Source organism: Anolis carolinensis, unplaced genomic scaffold (assembly GCF_035594765.1).
Source record: "Anolis carolinensis isolate JA03-04 unplaced genomic scaffold, rAnoCar3.1.pri scaffold_11, whole genome shotgun sequence".
Taxonomy (NCBI): Eukaryota; Metazoa; Chordata; class Lepidosauria; order Squamata; family Dactyloidae; genus Anolis; species Anolis carolinensis.
In genome coordinates this window covers 16,692,219-16,711,143 of record NW_026943822.1, presented here as the reverse complement: position 1 = coordinate 16,711,143, position 18,925 = coordinate 16,692,219, and the positions used below count along the sequence as shown (strand labels likewise).

General features: G+C 39.6%; 1 long non-coding RNA gene across 1 annotated transcript; it reads left to right on the top strand.

Moving 5' to 3' along the window:
* Positions 1-1,683: 1,683 nt before the first annotated feature.
* LOC134294007 (uncharacterized) lies at positions 1,684-16,390 on the top strand. Its single transcript, XR_010000982.1, has 2 exons — positions 1,684-2,984; positions 15,914-16,390. It is a non-coding gene; the product is annotated as an uncharacterized LOC134294007 (long non-coding RNA).
* The last annotated feature ends 2,535 nt before the right edge of the window (positions 16,391-18,925 follow it).

The window sequence follows — 18,925 nt, the reverse complement described above, 5'->3', positions numbered from 1 at the left end:
TAATCAGAACAATAACCATGCTTGGCACGTAAGCCAAAGAGAGCAAGGCTTCGGATAATTGCACCCTCCCACACCCCATAAGTCTTCTACATTCATTGCTGGTGAGGAAGGCACATTTGCCAGAAATGTAGCGTGCAAATTAAAAAGAGCTGGAAAATAGTTAGCGATCTGGGCGCTTTCATAAACAGAATGAAAATCCAAGGCACAAAGAGCTGCTTCAAACCAATGTGAGCCTCACTCGGTGCCCGCATTACATGATCATTTTGACAACGACACAAGAGGGGTCAAGTGCCTTCGAGATACTGGCATCTTAGATCGAGCACCCTGAGAAGTGTCACTGCAATGCCAATTTGGAAACAGCTTTTTCTATATCACTGCTAGGTAACATTCCCTAAAGGTAAAGGTTTCCCCTGACGTTAAGTCCAGTCATGTCTCCATTTCTATGCCGAAGAGCCGGCGTTGTCCATAGACACCTCCAAGGTCATATAGCCGACATGACTACATGGAGCGTGGTTACCTTCATGCTGTATCTACTCACATTTGCATGTTTTCAAACTGCCAGGTTGGCAGAAGCTGCGGCTAACAGTGGGCACTTACTCCACTCCCCGGATTCGAACCTGCAACCTTTCAGTCCACAAGTTCAACAGCTCAGCGCTTTAATACGCTGCGCCACTGCACATTCTCTGGACTGGTCAAATATCGAGAGGTAAGTTTCCAGAATGCAACATCATTGAGTATTTGTAAGGTCTCTCTGTCCCCAGAAAGCAATCCTTTGTTTGAGTAACTTTAGCCAAAAGGACAGTAATAGTTATGGTTGTTTTGTTTTTTTCAATGAACTACTACAAAAATTAATGAGAGTCACAGAGTTCCCTTCCACACTGCCATATAAAATGCAGAATATCTACTTTGAACTGGATTATATGGCAGTGTAGACTCAGATAATCCGATTCAAATCAGATAATGTCAAATATTGTACACAAATATTGAATGGTTGACAGTTGGCCTCCAAACAGTACACGTGGAAAGGATTGTGGGTTCTTATTAAGATCACAAATTTACCATAAGTCAGCAGTGTGTTGTGATGTCCAAAGGACAATGGAGTTTTAGACTGAATCCATAGGAATGAAGTTTTCAAATTGAGTAATGCAATAGAGAACCCACACCCAGAATGCGGTGTTCAAATCCAGGAAGTGGAGTGAGCGCCCACTGTTAGCTCCAGCTTCTGCCAACCTAGCAGTTCGAAAACATGCAAATGTGAGTAGAGCAATAGGTACCGCTCTGGCGGGAAGGTAACAGCGTTCCATGCAGTCGTGCTGGCCACATGACTTTGGAAGTGTATATGGACAATGTCGGCTCTTTGGCTTAGAAATGGAGATGAGCACCAACCCCCAGAGTCGGACAGGACTGGACTTAACGTCGGGGAAAACCTTTACCTTTGCCCTACTATGTCTTTGTGTCAATAATAATAATAATAATAATAATAATAATAATAATAATAATAATAATAATAAGACCTGGCTCTGGCTCACGAATGGGACCCTGAAGAAGGAGACAGAACGCCTGATTCTTGCAGCCCAGGAGCAAGCCATCAGAACAAAGGCAATTCAGGCCAAGATCGAAAAATCAGCTGATGACCCTAAATGCAGACTGTGCAAGGAAACCGATGAAACCATTGATTATATCCTCAGCTACTGTAAGAAAATCACACAGACAGACTACAAACAGAGGCACAACTATGTGGCCCAAATGATTCATTGGAACTTATGCCTCAAGTACCACCTCCCAGCAGCAAAGAACTGGTGGGATCACAAACCTGCAAAAGTACTGGAAAATGAGCACGCAAAGATACTGTGGAACTTCCGAATCCAGACTGACAAAGTTCTGGAACACAACACACCAGACATCACAGTTGTGGAAAAGAAAAAGGTTTGGATCATGGATGTTGCCATCCCAGGTGACAGTCGCATTGACGAAAAACAACAGGAAAAACTCAGCCGCTATCAGGACCTCAAGATTGAACTTCAAAGACTCTGGCAGAAACCAGTGCAGGTGGTCCCGGTGGTGATGGGCACATTGGGTGCCGTGCCAAGAGAGCTCAGCCGCATTTGGAAACAACAGACATTGACAAAATTACGATCTGCCAACTGCAAAAGGCCACCCTACTGGGATCTGCACGCATCATCCGAAAATACATCACACAGTCCTAGACACTTGGGAAGTGTTCGACTTGTGATTTTGTGATACGAAATCCAGCATATCTATCTTGTTTGCTGTGTCATAATAAAATTATTATTATTATTATTATTATTATTATTATTATTATTATTATTATTATTATAGTTGGATAGCCAGTTCTCAGGAGTGTTTTAGTTGTGTATTCCTGCATGGCAGGAGATTGGGCTAGATGGCCCTCGCGGCCTATTCAAACTCAATTATTTCATTTAATTGGAAGCAATTGTTTCTAAATCTGAACCTATAGGTACCCATTAGTATATATAAATAGTATTAAAGTTAGCCATCTGTTATCTATTTAATGTGTTATACCTACTCTTTGTTGGCAATGGATTAGAGCTTGCTATGCTTTTGTACTTGTTTTCCCCCCCAGAATATGGCCAAGGTCATTGTGGACTGGAGGTGGAGGTACTTACTTTAGTGAAGAGGGAGGGTTTGTTTTCTTCCCTCCTACATAATAGCAGCTGGAAGGCTTCCAGGCACAGCTGGTTTCCCAACTACATATTGGCCATGAAGGGACACCTACGTACTGTCCAGCTGTCAGCATTCAGCCCGGAAAGAAAGGGCAGCCTTTGGCCTCTGACAAGACGAAAGGCTGTTTGTTCTTCCCTGGGTGGTCAATGGTAGCCTTGCGATGGGCAATGGCTCCTGTGGCCAAGGGATGGACCTGTGCCAAGCGTGGTCCAGCTGCTCTTGTACAGAAGGGGCAAAGGCCGTACCTCTTTCTTTCTACAATGCCTCAAAGAGTACAGGTATGCTTCCGTTAATGAACTAAATGTGTTCCTGATCATTAATTCCTTAATGTCATACCAAGGGAGAAATAACATGGAAATCATAGGCATAGGTTCCTTCAACAACAACAACAAAAACAAAGGAGTTCAACGCATTTCAGCAAGCTCTCTATTTATAATGAAGAATATGCAGAAATAGTGGAGCCTTCAGTGGCGAAGTGTGTCAAAGCGCTGAGCTGCTGAACTTGCAGACCGAAAGGTCCCAGGTTCAAATCCAGAGAGCGGAGTGAGCGCCTGCTGTTAGCTCCAACTTCTGTCAACCTAGCAGTTCGAAGACATGCCAATGTGAGTAGATGAATAGGTACTGCTCCGGCAGGAAGGTAACAGTGCTCCATGCAGTCATGCCAATGGTCACATGACCTTGGAGGTGTCTACAGACAACGCTGGCTCTTCGGCTTAGAAATGGAGATGAGCACCAACCCCCAGAGTTGGACACGACTGGACTTAACGTCAAGGGAAAACCTTTACCTTTACCTTTAACATGAAATAGTAAACCTTGCATAAGGAAACCAAAACTCATTGAACCTTCTAGAGCAGGCATGGATAAACTTCAGCTCTCCAGGTGTAGGCTGTTAGGAATTGTGGGAGTTGAAGTCCAAAACACATGGATGGCCAAAGTTTGCCCATGCCTGTTCTAGAAAACTTGAAAACCTCTTCCAAAATGAATCCTAGGTTGATTTTTTTGTCTATCACAAGCTTTTGTTTTCATTATGATTTCTATTTTGGTGGCTCAGACTGAACTGTTTTCTGGTTTTCTCTGTTCTACTGTTCATAGATGCCCAGTAAAGGAGTACACTTATCCAACATCCGCTTATCCAACGTTCTGGATTATCCAACGCAGTCTGCTTTTTAGTAGTCAATGTTTTTGTAGTCAATGTTTTCAATACATTGGGATGTTTTGGTACTAAATTCATAAATACAGTAATTACTACGTAGCATTACTGCATATTTAACTACTTTTTCTGTCAAATTTGTTGTTAAATATGATGTTTTGGTATTTAATTTGTAAAATCATAACCTAATTTGATATTTAATAGGTTCACATTTGCATGTTTTCTAAATGATAAATTGGGGGCCCCTGGTGGCACAGTGTGTTAAAGCGCTGTGCTGCTGAACTTGCGGACCAAAAGGTGCCAGGTTCAAATCCTGGGAGCGAAATGAGCACCCGCTGTTAGCTCCAACTTCTGTCAACCTAGCAGTTCGAAGACATGCCAATGTGAGTAGATGAATAGGTACTGCTCCGGCGGGAAGGTAACAGTGCTCCATGCAGTCATGCCAATGGTCACATGACCTTGGAGGTGTCTACAGACAAGCTCTTGGGCTTAGAAATGGAGATGAGCACCAACCCCCAGAGTCGGACACGACTGGACTTAACGTCAGGGGAAACCTTTACCTTTACTATTCATATTATTATTTTATTTAACTACTGTTTGAAAATGGACCCTTTGACCTATCCCAGTGATTCTTCTTGCCGCATACATGTCAGAGCCGGACGGTAGTTTAACAACTCAAATAATCTGGAAATTGGCAGAAGTGCCAAACTGTTTTGAAGTTTGTAATTCACTGCATTGGCAATTTGACTTGAAAAAACCTTTATTATTTTAATTATTTCCAGGTGATAATAACCATCCTAGTCCATGTCCACAAAAACAGCACACTTGTTACACCTTTGAGACTACCCGGCTGCGTTCGGCACACACTTTTGTGGACTGCATCATTTGAAGACTGAGACAGAGTCTCGGGAAGCTCATGCCTGATAAAACTTCTCAGTCCTTAAACTGCCATAAGGCTTTTTATTATTTCAATCTTTCATCACCAACCTGCTTTCTTCCTCCAAGTCCTCCTGTGCCATTTTATTAAAGCATTCACCCATAAAGAAAGCTGGGAGGGTTGGTTCATTTTTACTTAGTTTGTAAAAGAGTTGTTCTGAAGACAAAAAACAAATACTGGAGAGGATGACATTTGTTGCTAATGCTTGTTACCTTGCTTTGGGGGAAAAAAATATAAAAGGAGGATCTCTGTTTTGAAAAATTACAGCCACGGTCAGAGCAATTTTCTAGCCTGTTGCAGGCAGATTCAGGGGTGCTTTTTCCCCCTGATCAATCTGCTTCTAATGATGCTCGAAATGCCGTAATGAATGCAGCATCCCTGCCTTGACCTAAATTGGATTAGATGCCTCACTAATGCGATGTCGGCAAGTCAAATCAGCCCTTAATGCCACCAGGATGAACCTGTGGGGAATATTTGATCGCTAATGCCCGCACGAGGGTTGGAAGAGAAATCCTATCTTTTGATTTAATAAACCATTTCTTTATTTCCCAAAGGTGGATGCATGTTGGAGCAAGATGAGCTAATTAGCGAAATTATTCTCTCTCTTTTTTTTTTTTTTTCAGGACTCGTTGCTAAAATATAACATTGTATGCACTCCAATCCTGAAAAAAATCTGCCAATCGTTTTGATCATTCTAAGCATCACCATGCCCTGCATAAGGATGTGGCCTTCTCTTAAGGGTCTTAATGATAATGATGAAATCTCATAAAACACTCATAGCTATTAAAGAATTTAGGAAGATAAAGGGCCAATCGCCTTAATAAATTAGGCTTGATTCACTGGGCTTGCTTCAAACTGTTTCACATTTGTATTTAAACAAGGAAAGTGATCACCTATCTCAGGGGTCCCCAAACTATGGCCCGGGGGCCGGATGCAGCCCTCCAAGGTCATTTACCTGGCCCCCGCCCACAGTTTTATAATATAATATATTGTAGATACATATAATATTAATAATAATATTATAATGTAATACAATATAACACTAATAATAATAATACCATACAATAGTATTAATTATATATTATATATTACTAATAATATTACAGTATAGTGGTATAGTTCAATATAGCAATATATAATGCTAATAGTGTGCTATGCTAATAATATAACATATTGTATGTACATATAATTTGTAAGCCACTCTGAGTCCCCTTTGGGGTGAGAAGGGTGGGATACAAATGTAGTAAATCAATAAATAAAACTTAGACTTAGGCTCGCCCCAAGTCTGAAATGACTTGAAGGCACACAACAACAACAACAACCCTAATTAACTTGACTATCTCATTGGCCAGAAGCAGGCCCACACTTCCCATTGAAATCCTGATAAATGTATGTTGGTTAAAATTGTTTTTACAGTAGAGTCTCACTTATCCAACATAAACGGGCCAGCAGAATGTTGGATAAGCGAATATGTTGGATAATAAGGAGGCATTAAGGAAAAGCCTATTAAACATCAAATTACGTTATGATTTTACAAATGAAGCACCAAAACATCATGTTAGACAACAAATTTGGCAGAAAAAGTAGTTCAATATGCAGTAATGCTATGTAGTAATTACTGTATTTACGAATTTAGCACCAAAATATCACGATATATTGAAAACATTGACTACAAAAATGGGTTGGATAATCCAGAACGTTGGATAAGCGAGTGTTGGATAAGTGAGACTCTACTGTATTTTTAAGTATTGTATTGCTCTTTCATTGTTATTTCATTGTTCTTGTTGTTGTTATTGCACTACAAATAAGACATGTGTAGTGTACATCGGAATTTGTTTGTATTTTTTTTCTTCAAATGCTAATTTGGCCCCTCAACAGTTTGAAGGATTGTGGACTGGCCCTCTGCATAAAAAGTTTGGGGACCCCTGACCTATCTCATGGGCCACGGCTAGCACAGCAAGTTAAACGGTCAAGCTACGGAAAGATCTTGCCAACTTGAAGGTTGGCAGTTCAAGCCGTGGGTGGGGTGAGCTCCCGCCATCAGCCTAGCTTCTGCCTACCTATCAGTTCGAAAAAAGTAATGTGAGTAGATAAATAGGTGCTGCTTTGGCAGGGAGGTTAAAAACATGCCAGCGGAAGGCATCCATGGATGACAAACTCTTTGGCATGGAAGAATGGAACAATAGCACCTCCCCATGGCTGAGTCAAACACAGTCTCCAGATGCCGGAAATGAAAAAAGTCCCTTCGGGGAAATACGAGGGTTGAATGAAAAGTAATGCCTCCACCTTCGTAACTCAGTGGATGTCAGTACCGGTATGCAGCAGGTACTGGCTTGTTCAGTAGACTCTCCTCTACTGTTCCATTTGGCAGGAAGCCTTAGCATTGAACAGTTGTGTTGTTAAAGTATGAAGTATGGAACCCTGCGCAGACGGTCCGTCAATGTGACTTAAACAACGTGCAGTCACTGAATTCTTGACAGCAGAAGGTGTCACCCCAAAAGAGATCCATCAGAGAATGCAAGCTGTTTATGGTGATAGTGTTGATGTTACTCTATTATTATTATTATTATTATTATTATTATTATTATTATTATTATTATTATTACATTTATTATTTCACTCTGATATTATTATTATTGCATTTATTATTTTACTCTATTTATTATTACATGTATTATTTTCCTGTATTTATTATTATTGTTGTTGTCATTACATGTATTATTTTACTCTTATTATTAAGCACATTTACATTGAAGAAGATGAGAATAATGATTTGATCAGAGTTGGACTGTCTTATCTTAAATTTGAGCTTGATGTAAATATTCAAAAAATTTCATCTACTCATGCCTCAATTAATGTAATTTTAGTGGTATCTTTATTTCTGAAGTTTACCACTCTCGGCTTATACTGGAGTCAATGTTTTCCCGGTTTTTTTGTGATAAAATTAGGTGCCTCGGCTTATATTCGGGTCGGCTTATACTCGAGTATATACGGTAATCACCTTTGTTAACATTAAATGGCCTTCCCAGCCTTGCATCCTGGCCTGGGGGAATCCTTTGTTCAGAGTCGTTAGCTGCCCCTGATTGATTCCTGTCTGGAATTATTCTGTTTTCAGAGTGCTGAAAATGTCAGGAGAGAATACTTCTGGAACATGGCTATACAGCCCAGAAAACATACAACAACCCTGTGATCCCGGCCACGAAAGCCTTTGACAACACTGTGAAATGACTAATTTTGGCAAGACTATCAAATTCTTTGCCATTCATAGTGCTAGAGTCTGCTTTCCCTGAAAAATATCTGAGGTGGGAAAGTCTTTCTATGGAAGACTCCTAGAGAACTACTACCAGTCCTAGAGTTGCCAGAGAGATGGTGTGCCAGGTTTCTAAAAGCTAAGTAAGTTCTCAAACATATTCTGTATCATTTTAATAGGTACTAGCTTTGCCCGGCCAGGCGTTGCTGTGGTGAAGTATGGTGGTATGGGAAATAAAGTATTGAGGAATTGGTGGTAGTTAGGTAAAGGGTAAAGGTTTTCCCCTGACATTAAGTTCAGTTGTGTCTGACTTTGGGGGTCTCCATTTCTAAGCCGAAGAGCTGCCGTTGTCTGTAGACTCCTCCAAGGTCATGTGGCCGGTATGACTTCATGGAGCGCCGTTACCTTCCCGCCGGAGCAGTACCTATTCATGTACTCTCATTTGCATGTTTTTGAACTTTAGGGTTAGCAGAAGCTGCCTAAGTGAGGCCTAACTCTGCCTGTCCCCTGGGCTGACCAAGTGGGCGGAGCTTAGCCTTCTAACTGGCAGCAATTGGATAAAAACAATTATTCCTCTTCCTCTAATTAGGACTTTAATTTTTCTTTTCTTTTTGTTATATCAACCTGGAGGCGTGGATGATGGGTTGTGTTGTCAAATTTCGAGGTTGGGGGGCCTTTAGTTTTGTTGTTTTGTCGGTCGCCAGGATTCCATCACTCTTTTATATATAGAGATGTGGACAAGTTGGAGTGGATTCAGAGAGTTGAAAAGCAAAGCCCGTCAACTCTAAATGAGACCGCAAGCAGATTTGTTCAAAAAATTAAGAGCATCCTGTATCAGATGGTTTGATGGAAATTTTGCAATTGGTTTCAACAGAAGGAGCAGAACCCTCTATTTATGAAGCTGAGAAAGAGTCCGGTTTTTAAAGCAATCACAGAAATCACAGAATGATATGGAAATTAGAGAGAACTGACTTATGTGAAACAGCCATGGACCGGATACTCGGATAGGCTCTTTCAGCCAACGCTAATCAGAGGCACGTTGCCTCTGGGGAGAAGATATAATCATCGTGGTCATAACTGGTAGTCATCGGCAGTCTAATCCTCCATGAATTTCTTAATCACCTTTCAGAGCGAACAGGGTGGCCACTCGTGCATCGTACACAAAAAGAGCAAAGAAGACTTGAGGAAGAGGAAAAAATCAGACAGATTTGCAAACACTTCTTGTTACTATGGGCCTTCTATGGCAACTCCATAATGTGGAATTTCTTGAACATATGTATTCAAATGATGGTTCTCACTCTCTTCCCTTAAGGCTGGAAGATCATGACATGCCCAAGGTCATTCAATGAGTTTCCACGGCTGAGGGAAATGCCATGACTAAGTACAAGCCCCAGTGGCGAAGTGCATTAAAGCGCTGAACTGCTGAACTTGCAGACCAAAAGGTCCCAGATTCAAATCCCGGGAACAGAGTGAGCGCCCGCTGTTGCTCCAGCTTCTGCCAACCTAGCAGTTCGAAAACATGCCAATGTGGGTAGATCAATAGGTACCGCTCCGGCGTGAAGGTAACGGCACTCCATGCAGTCATGCCAATGGCCACATGACCTTGGAGGTGTCTACGGACAACGCCGGCTCTTTGGCTTAGAAATGGAGATGAGCAGCAACCTCCAAAGTCAGACATGACTGGACTTAACGTCAGGGGAAACCTTTACCTTTTTTAAGTACAACTCACCAAGAATCCTAACCCAACACTCACTCCAAATATCTACACACACTACACTTATGCAGTTAGAAGTACTATAAATATAAGATTGTTATCTCATGACATATATACCCGTATATACTCGAGTATAAGCCGACTCAAATATAAGCCGAGGCACCTAATTTTATCACAAAAAAACTGGGAAAACATTGACTCCAGTATAAGCCAAGGGTGGTAAATTTCAGAAATAAAAATAGATGCCAATAAAATTACATTAATTGAGGCATCAGTAGGTTACATGTTTTTGAATACAGTAGAGTCTCACTTATCCAAGCTAAACAGGCCGGCAGAAGCTTGGATAAGGGAATATCTTGGATAATAAGGAGGGTTTAAGGAAAAGCCTATTAAACATCAAATTAGGTTATGATTTTACAAATTAAGCACCAAAACATCATGTTATACAACAAATTTGACAGAAAATGTAGTTCAATATGCAGTAATGCTATGTTGTAATTACTGTATTTATGAATTTAGCACCAAAATATCACGATATGTTGAAAATATTGACTACAAAAATGGCTTGGATTATCCAGAAGCTTGGATAAGAGAGGCTTGGATAAGTGAGACTCTACTGTATTTACATAAAGCTCAAACTGGTCAACTCTGATCAAATCATTATTCTCATCTTCTTCAATGTAAATGTGCTTATGTATCCTTTTAATAATAATAGAGTAAAATAATACATGTAATAATAATAATAAATAATACAGGAAACTAATACATGTAATAATAAATAGAGTAAAATAATAAATGTAATAATAATAATATCAGAGTGAAATATTAAATGTAATAATAATAGTAATAATAATAGAGTAAAAGAAATGTAATAGTAGCAACAATAATAGAGAAAAATAATAAATGTACCATATATTCTCGAGTATAAGCTGACCCAAATATAAGCCAACCAGGACCCTCACCCAAGTATAAGCCAAGGGGGGCTTTTTAAGTCTTAAAAAAGGGGCATGAAAAACTAGGCTTATACTCGAGTATATACAGTAATTACTGTTCTGTCTCTGGCCGTTAATGGGCAACTGCAAGTCCTCCTAAGTTTGCTCATTCTATGTACTGCTCTTTTATTTGTTTTTAAGTCGATGATGTACTAAACCATGACCACCATGAATTCATGAATCCCACCAGATCTTGTTCCAATGAAGCAAAGCTAAGTAAAGTCCCACTGGAAGTACTTTGTCTCTTTTATTACTCCTAAATCAACATATAGAGTGATTTCATCCACCACTAACCAATCCACTTATCCAAATTCAGAAATGACAAAGTAGAGAATGTATTTCCAATAGTACTATTCCAAGCTTTGCTTCCATCAAGCACGTTCCACTCAGACCAGAAAAATTGTCCTGGTCTCTTTTTATGATTTCCAAAAAAATCTTCTAAACTGTGCCTTACTTATGAGATGTTTCGCTTCTTTAAAATGGTTTTTCCTGGCTTTGATGGCTTTAACATTTCATACCATTCTTTATCCAAAGCTAGGTGCTCCCTAGTTACTGTTCCATATACCTTGGGGCTGACAAAAATACTGGCGCTGCATGTATTATAAATCTCCGACAAAGACCAGAAATAGCTCTTTTATATCATCATTTAATACTTCACTGTTTCTGGGCAAGCTGAAGGCTAGACCCGTTTGTCATCCCTGCAGGTGAGATACACCGAGCATAAGAAATCCAGAAAGTCAAATAGCAAGGCCATGTTTGACAAGGGCACTTGGACCCGATAGCTGTCAAGGTCCTGAATCAAAAAAGTCTCAAGGTTACATATCTAAGAAAAGAAACAAAACCCCATAAATATTGATGGCCTGAAAGGGGGACAATATAATGGGGTGAGAGGCATCAACTCATAGAGAAAAAGGAATTCGTATCAAGTTCCTCATTTATCTCAAATGCAGGAGCATCTAAGGATACACTGTTTGGTTGTGACGAAGGAGGTAGGAATCAACAGAATAGCCAGAAAGTGAATAGTAAAGTAAAGGTAAAGGTTTCCCCTGACGCTAAGTCCAGTCTTGTCCGACACTGGGGGTTGGTGCTCATCTCCATTTCTAAGCCCAAGAGCCGGCGTTGTCTGTAGACACCTCCAAGGTCAATTGGCCGGCATGACTGTATGGAACGCCATTACCTTCCCACCATAGTGGTACCTATTGATCTACTCACATTTGCATGTTTTCGAACTTCTAGGTTGGCAGAAGCTGGAGCTAACAGCGGGCGCTCAGTCCGCTCCCCGGATTTGAGCCTGGGACCTTTCAGTCTGCAAGTTCAGCAGCTCAACGCTTAACACACTGAGCCACCGGAGGCTCTGTCTATTTGCCAGTCTTTGGCTCTGGCGGATTTCTTGTTTTGCACTTCTTTCTCTAGTTACAAAATCTCTACGATTAAAAACCCCATTCCCAGGCATCTCAGCAACATCTGGCTCTGTCTGCGAGGGAGGAACAGAAGAATATTCTCCAATTAGTAAGTCTCCAGAGCCAATCTCTTCGGGCACCTGTAGCTGTAAAGGGTGAAATGTCAGTATAACCCTCAGCATTATCTGTGTCAAAGTGCAAGTCCTGAACCACTGCAGGCCTTGGTGCCCTGGCTGGTTGGGATCTAACAGTTAGCTCTTACTAGGATAAACTTGATCAATGAATGGAGCTGATTTCAGTGTTGGCCTATCAAGCTCCCATGGATATTTATTTATTTACAGCATTTATTTTCCACACTTATCACCCCGAAGGGGACTCAGGGCAGATCACAAAACACAATGACATTAAAACCTTACAATCAGTTAAAATCACATCATCCAAGAATCATAATCTATCATTAGGCCTTTAGCAGAGATAGTAGCAAGGATTTCAGTAGGGAGCAATAACTGGCTGGACTGGGTGCATCATATTTCCCCGTAAACAACATTCCCAGCTTTTTGGTGCCCAGCTATTTTTATCCAATGAATGCAAAAGGATGATCAAAACTGGATTTTTCCCATTCAGATCCATTTCAAATTGTGTTTTGTGTGATATCCAAGGAGGTAGCCATGTTAGTCCTTTGCAGTGAAAACAACAAGGCGCTTCACGGATTCACACATTCTATTTGGCATAAGCTTTTCATGGAATGCAGCCCACTCGATCAGATGCAGTGAGCGTATGCCAAATAAAATGTGTTACCCTTTACTTTGTTCTTTTTTCACGATCGGAGCCAGTGGAAGTCGTTTGGCTGCTGAGACAAAGAATAAGGTTGCGTCCCTTTCTAATCTGATCTAATCTACATTTTAACATTTTGGTTTACATTTAATGTGTTTCAATTGTATTGAGTTTTAATTGTGTCAAATTTTTAATGCAAGATTTTGTATGCTAATTATTTCACGTACAGTAGAGTCTCACTTATCCAAGCTAAACGGGCCGGCAGAAGCTTGGATAAGTGAATATCTTGGATAATAAGGAGGGATTAAGGAAAAGCCTATTAAACATCAAATTAGATTATGATTTTACAAATTAAGCACCAAAACTTCATGTTATGCAACAAATTTGACAGAAAAAGTAGTTCAATATGCAGTAATGCGATGTTGTAATTCCTGTATTTATGAATTTAGCACCAAAATATCATGATGTATTGAAAACATTGACTACAAAAATGCGTTGGATAATCCAGAACGTTGGATAAGTGAGACTCTACTGTATTACTTTTATATCGTTACACTTTTATTTTGCATGTATTTATTTTGTATGGGAATGACTAATAATAATAATAATAATAATAATAATAATAATAATAATTTTATTTTTATACCCCGCCCCATCTCCCCGAAGGGACTCGGAGCGGCTTACAATAAAAACAAAGCAATAAAAACAAATAATAACAATAAAAAACAGTCATAAAATTACATTCAAGAACAAAAGGTAAAATCATGGATAAAATCTAGAAAAAACCTGGGCCAAAGTGCTAGTTTGTCAAAATCTATGGTCTAAGAGCAGTAATAAACTACTCCACTATGGAACTGTTTCTCTCTGAGAGTCAATTATTGTTTTTGGCTGTTAGACTGGCAATAATTCTTGATTCAGCTTGTCCAATTTGAAAGGTATTTGGGACAATAACATCTTAAATCAGCCACCATTTTTCTAGTAAAACTGAATTACTGTGTCACGAAATGACAAATGTCTAAAAAGTGTGTCACCAACATGGAATGTTTGGAAAGCTCTGCTCTAATAGTACATAAGTGCACTATATAATTATTGGCTTCTGTATATTTTCAAATTACGTCTGCCTATTGACACTAAGGCAAAGCTATAACTGAGCTGGGTTGCTGTGAGTTTTTGGGCTTTATGGCCATGTTCCAGTAGCATTCTCTCCTGTTTTGCCTACATCTGTGGCTGGCATTTTAGAGACTCTGTTGGCAATGACGCAAGTGAGGTGTATATAGCTGTCCAGATGCGTTACCATCTTGCTGGGAGGCTTCTCTCATTTCCCCACAAGCTAGAGCTGACAGGCGGGAGCTCACCCCATCTTGCGGATTCGAACTGCCAACCTTCGGGTCAGCAACCTAACCTTCAAGTCAGCAGTCAGCTGGCACAAGGTTTTAACCCATTGCGCCACTGTGGCTCCTCTCATATAGGATGAATCTACATAGAAAGTTAATGCAATTTGACACCACTTCAATGGTCATGACGTAAAACAATACTTGGCATTGTAGTTTTACCAAGTCTTTAGCCTTCTCTGCCAAAGAATGCTAGAACAAGCTTCACCAAACTGCAAACCCCTGTATTCCATAGCATTGAGCCGCAACAATTAAAGCGGTGTCAAACTGCATTCATTTTACAGTGTAGATGAGCCATAGTTGTATCAAATCAATATATGGGCATTATGCATGTTTTATACCTGTTTGCAACCTATCAGGAAATTGTTTTAGATTCCCTTTATATCCTACTAGCTGTGCCCGGCCACGCGTTGCTGCGGCGAAGTCTGGTGCTATGGGAAATAAAGTATTGAGGAATTGGTGGTAGTTAAGGTAAAGGGTAAAGGTTTTCCCCTGACATTAAGTCCAGTCGTGTCTGACTCTGGGGGTTGGTGCTCATCTCCATTTCTAAGCCGAAGAGCCGGCGTTGTTCGTAGACACCTCCAAGGTCATGTGGCCATTGGCATGACTGCATGGAGCGCCATTACCTTCCCACCGGAGCGGTACCTATTGATCTACTCACATTGACATGTTTTCGAACTGCTAGGTTGGCAGGAGCTGGGGCTAACAGCGGGTGCTCACTCCACTCCCAGGATTTGAAACTGGGACCTTTTGGTCCGCAAGTTCAGCAGCTCAGTGCTTTAACACACTGTGCCATCAGGGGCCCCTTTTACACTGCCATATAATCCAGTTCAAATCAGATAATCTGTATTTTATAGACAGTGTGGAAGAGGCCTAACTCTGCCTGTACCCTGGGCTGAGTGGGTTGCTAGGAGACCAAGTGGGCAGAGCGTAGCCTTCTAACTGGCAGCAATTGGATAAAAACAATTATTCCTCTCCCTCTAATTAGGATTTTATTTTTATTTTATTTTTGTTGTATGAACGTAGAGGCATGGATGAGGGGTTGTGCTGCCAAGTTTAGTGTTTCTGGGATGTGTAGTTTTGTTGTTTTGTCTTAGGCCGAAATTTCATTACCCTTTTATATATATATTGTTTCTATCATTTATTTGAGGTGTCTCTATTATTTATTACTGTCCTGTTTGGTATATAACATCAACACAATATTTTCTGTCAGCCTGAACACCAAACTGCAATGGAAATTAAATGAAACAAAACTAGTCCGGGAGGGGGAAAGTTTCCTAAAAGGAATAGAATGATTTACACATACTTATAACATGGAATGACACAAGGAAAGGCTCCGGGTATCCTCTAAACGTTTGTATCCCATGACTTTCAGGAGCAAACGTTTCATAAAAGTCATCCCTGATTTGTTTGATACACAATTATTGAAATTTTAATAAGGATTGTGCAGAGATTCCAGAGCGTTACATGCAGTCAGCAAAGAATAATAAGTTTATGGCAGTCAGCTCTGACAGCGACTCGTAAAAATGAATGACATTCTATATCATAACATCTCGCCGGCTCTTCCGCATGCTAATCTCTCCCTTCGTCTTTCTTTAGCATAATGAGGCAGACTATGTACCCAATATTCAACTCCAAAATGAAGATGATGGAAAACTTGATTCGGAGCCAGAAAGTCACATTTTAACAGAGCTACAAACAACATTCATATAAAGTTTCAATTAAGGTACTTTCAGGAAGGCTTATCTGATGCCAAAGGCTAGATATTCCTGCAAGGAGAGAGATGGATGTGAGCGAATTCTAACTGTATTTTTAGCACCTCTTCTTCCGACAAAAGCTCCACTGTTTCATTTCTTCCTTCGCTGACTCTTATTTGTTTTCTAAGTTCATCTGGAAAAGACATTTAGAACGCTTTTATGAGCAGCAAATATTGCTGCCTGGAGTTCAATCTTTGAAGGAACAAGCAGAAGAAGGTGAAAACCACACGTTTCAGCATTGTTCAGGAAGAGTAAAATCAGAGGTATAATGGGAGAGAATGGGCATTGTGCCTCCAAAATAAAATTGTGCTTCCATCCTGTAAAATTTTACTTCATTCCACAAATTCCTAACCTTAAAATTAAAAAGAGGAGGCAGAGACAGATTGACTGGGGGAATGTCTACACCAGTGGTTCCCAGCCTTTTTTGACCAGGGACCACTATGACCAAGAGACCATTTTGATAAATACACACAAATTTCTATACTAGACAATGTCGAAGAGATAAACAAACACTATAAAGGTTCAAAACATAAAAAGAGATGTGTATATTAGAGCATCTTGCAAAGGCCACAGAAATAGTCAGGCCTCTCTGAGTATAGAGCTATCTTCCTTCTATGTAAAAAGGATAAGCGAATACTATAAAGTTTCAAAACATAAGTTGCACTATGTAATTCAGAGCACCATATACATACAATATTACCTGAGAGTTAACAACAATAATGAAAATAGTAAGTACAGTCAACTGTTATAATCCACAGTAGTATCTTCCAGACTGTAGTAGTCTCCACTATTTAAACAGCAATTGAATTTGGCAACCAAAATAATATAAACACATTCAACCTTTGCAAAATAATATTGGTTAATATATCTTTTAAGACTTCACAGGTATTGAAAAGCTTGTTCCAAAAAAACCTTACTCCAGTTTCGGTTGTACTTCTTCTGGTAAGCGGCAATGGATAAGCAGCAAATAGTTTTTCAAATTGTATATTGTTGGCTCTGCTCAATTTGTATATTGTTGGCTCTGCTTCAGTATATAGATTCGCAGTGTCAGTTTGCTGAAATGTGGTTTCTATGATGCGAGCCTGATACCACATTTCAACAAACTGACACTGCGAATATACAATTTGAAAACTATTTGCTGCTTATCCATTGCCGCTTAACTCTCAGGTAATATTGTATGTATATGGTGCTCTGAATTACATAGTGCAACTTATGTTTTGAAACTTTATAGTATTCGCTTATCCTTTTTACATAGAAGGAAGATAGCTCTATACTCAGAGAGGCCTGACTATTTCTGTGGCCATTGCAAGATGCTCTAATATACACATCTCTTTTTATGTTTTGAACCTTCATAGTGTTTGTTTATCTCTTCGACATTGAGAGACCACTTTGACCTGGGACCATTTTGACCAGAGACCACTTGACCAGGGACCACTTTAACTAGAGACCATTTTGATCAGAGACCACTTTGACCAGAGACCACTTTGACCAGGGACCACTTGCGCAGAGACCAATTTGACCAGAAACCACTTTGACCAGACACCACTTTGACCAGGGACCACTCTCCAACATTAGTATCAAAAGGGTTACGTATCAGTTTTTGGTCAATTTTGATTCAGTCTGGTTTATATTTTAATTAATATTACATTTAATATATAATATATAATTAATATATATTATATTGTATTATTAGTATAATATTGTATTACATTATAATATTATTATCAATATTTTATGTATATACAATCTATATATATAAAAGAGTGATGGAATCCTGGCGACCGCCAAAACAACCAAACTAAACACCCCACAACCTCGAAAATTGACAACACAACCCATCATCCACACCTCTAGGTTGATACAAAAAAAAGAAAAGAAAAATAAAGTCCTAATTAGAGGGAGAGGAATAATTGTTTTTATCCAATTGCTGCCAGTTAGAAGGCTAAGCTCCGCCAACTTGGTCTCCTAGCAATTCACTCACCCAGGGGACAGGCAGAGTTAGGCCTCACTTAGGCCTCTTCCACACTGCCTATAAAATACAGATTATCTGATTTTAACTGGATTAGATGGCAGTGTAGACTCAAGGCCCTTCCACACAGCTATATAACCCATTTATAATCTTATATTATCTGCTTTAACTGGATTATCTGGACTCCACACCTTTACCCTTTATCTTAACTACCACCAATTCCTCAATACTTTATTTCCCATACCACCATACTTCACCACAGCAACGCGTGACCGGGCACAGCTAGTATATTATATACTAGCTGTGCCCGGCCACGCGTTGCTGTGGCAAAGTGGTGGTGGTATTGGTTAAAAATTGTTGTGTAATTTTTATTTGACTTTATTTGAATTTTTTATTAATTTTATTGTAAGTTATATTTTTATTTATTATATTTTATTATTTTCTTGTATTATTTTTAGTTATTTTCTGCTATTATAGTATTTTATTGTATTAATTTTTAGTGTTTTTTATTATTTTTATTGGGTTGCTAGGAGACCAAGTTGGAGGAGCTTAGCCTTCTAACTGGCAGCAATTGGATAAAAGCAATTATTCCTCTCTCTCGAATTAGGACTTTCTTTTTCTTTTCTTTTTGTTGTATCAACCTAGAGGCGTGGATGATGGGTTGTGTTGTCAAATTTCGAGGTTGGGGGGCCTGTAGTTTTGTTGTTTTGTGGGTTGCCATGATGCTATCACTCTTTTATATATATAGATTGATAAAAATTGCCATGCAGTTCTGCTTTGAATCAGTAGCCACATGAGTATCTGCAAAAAAAAGAGCTAAGTGGTTAATCACAGCAAAACACTGTACAAACAAGCTCTGTTGTACCTTTTAAGATCACCCCTTTT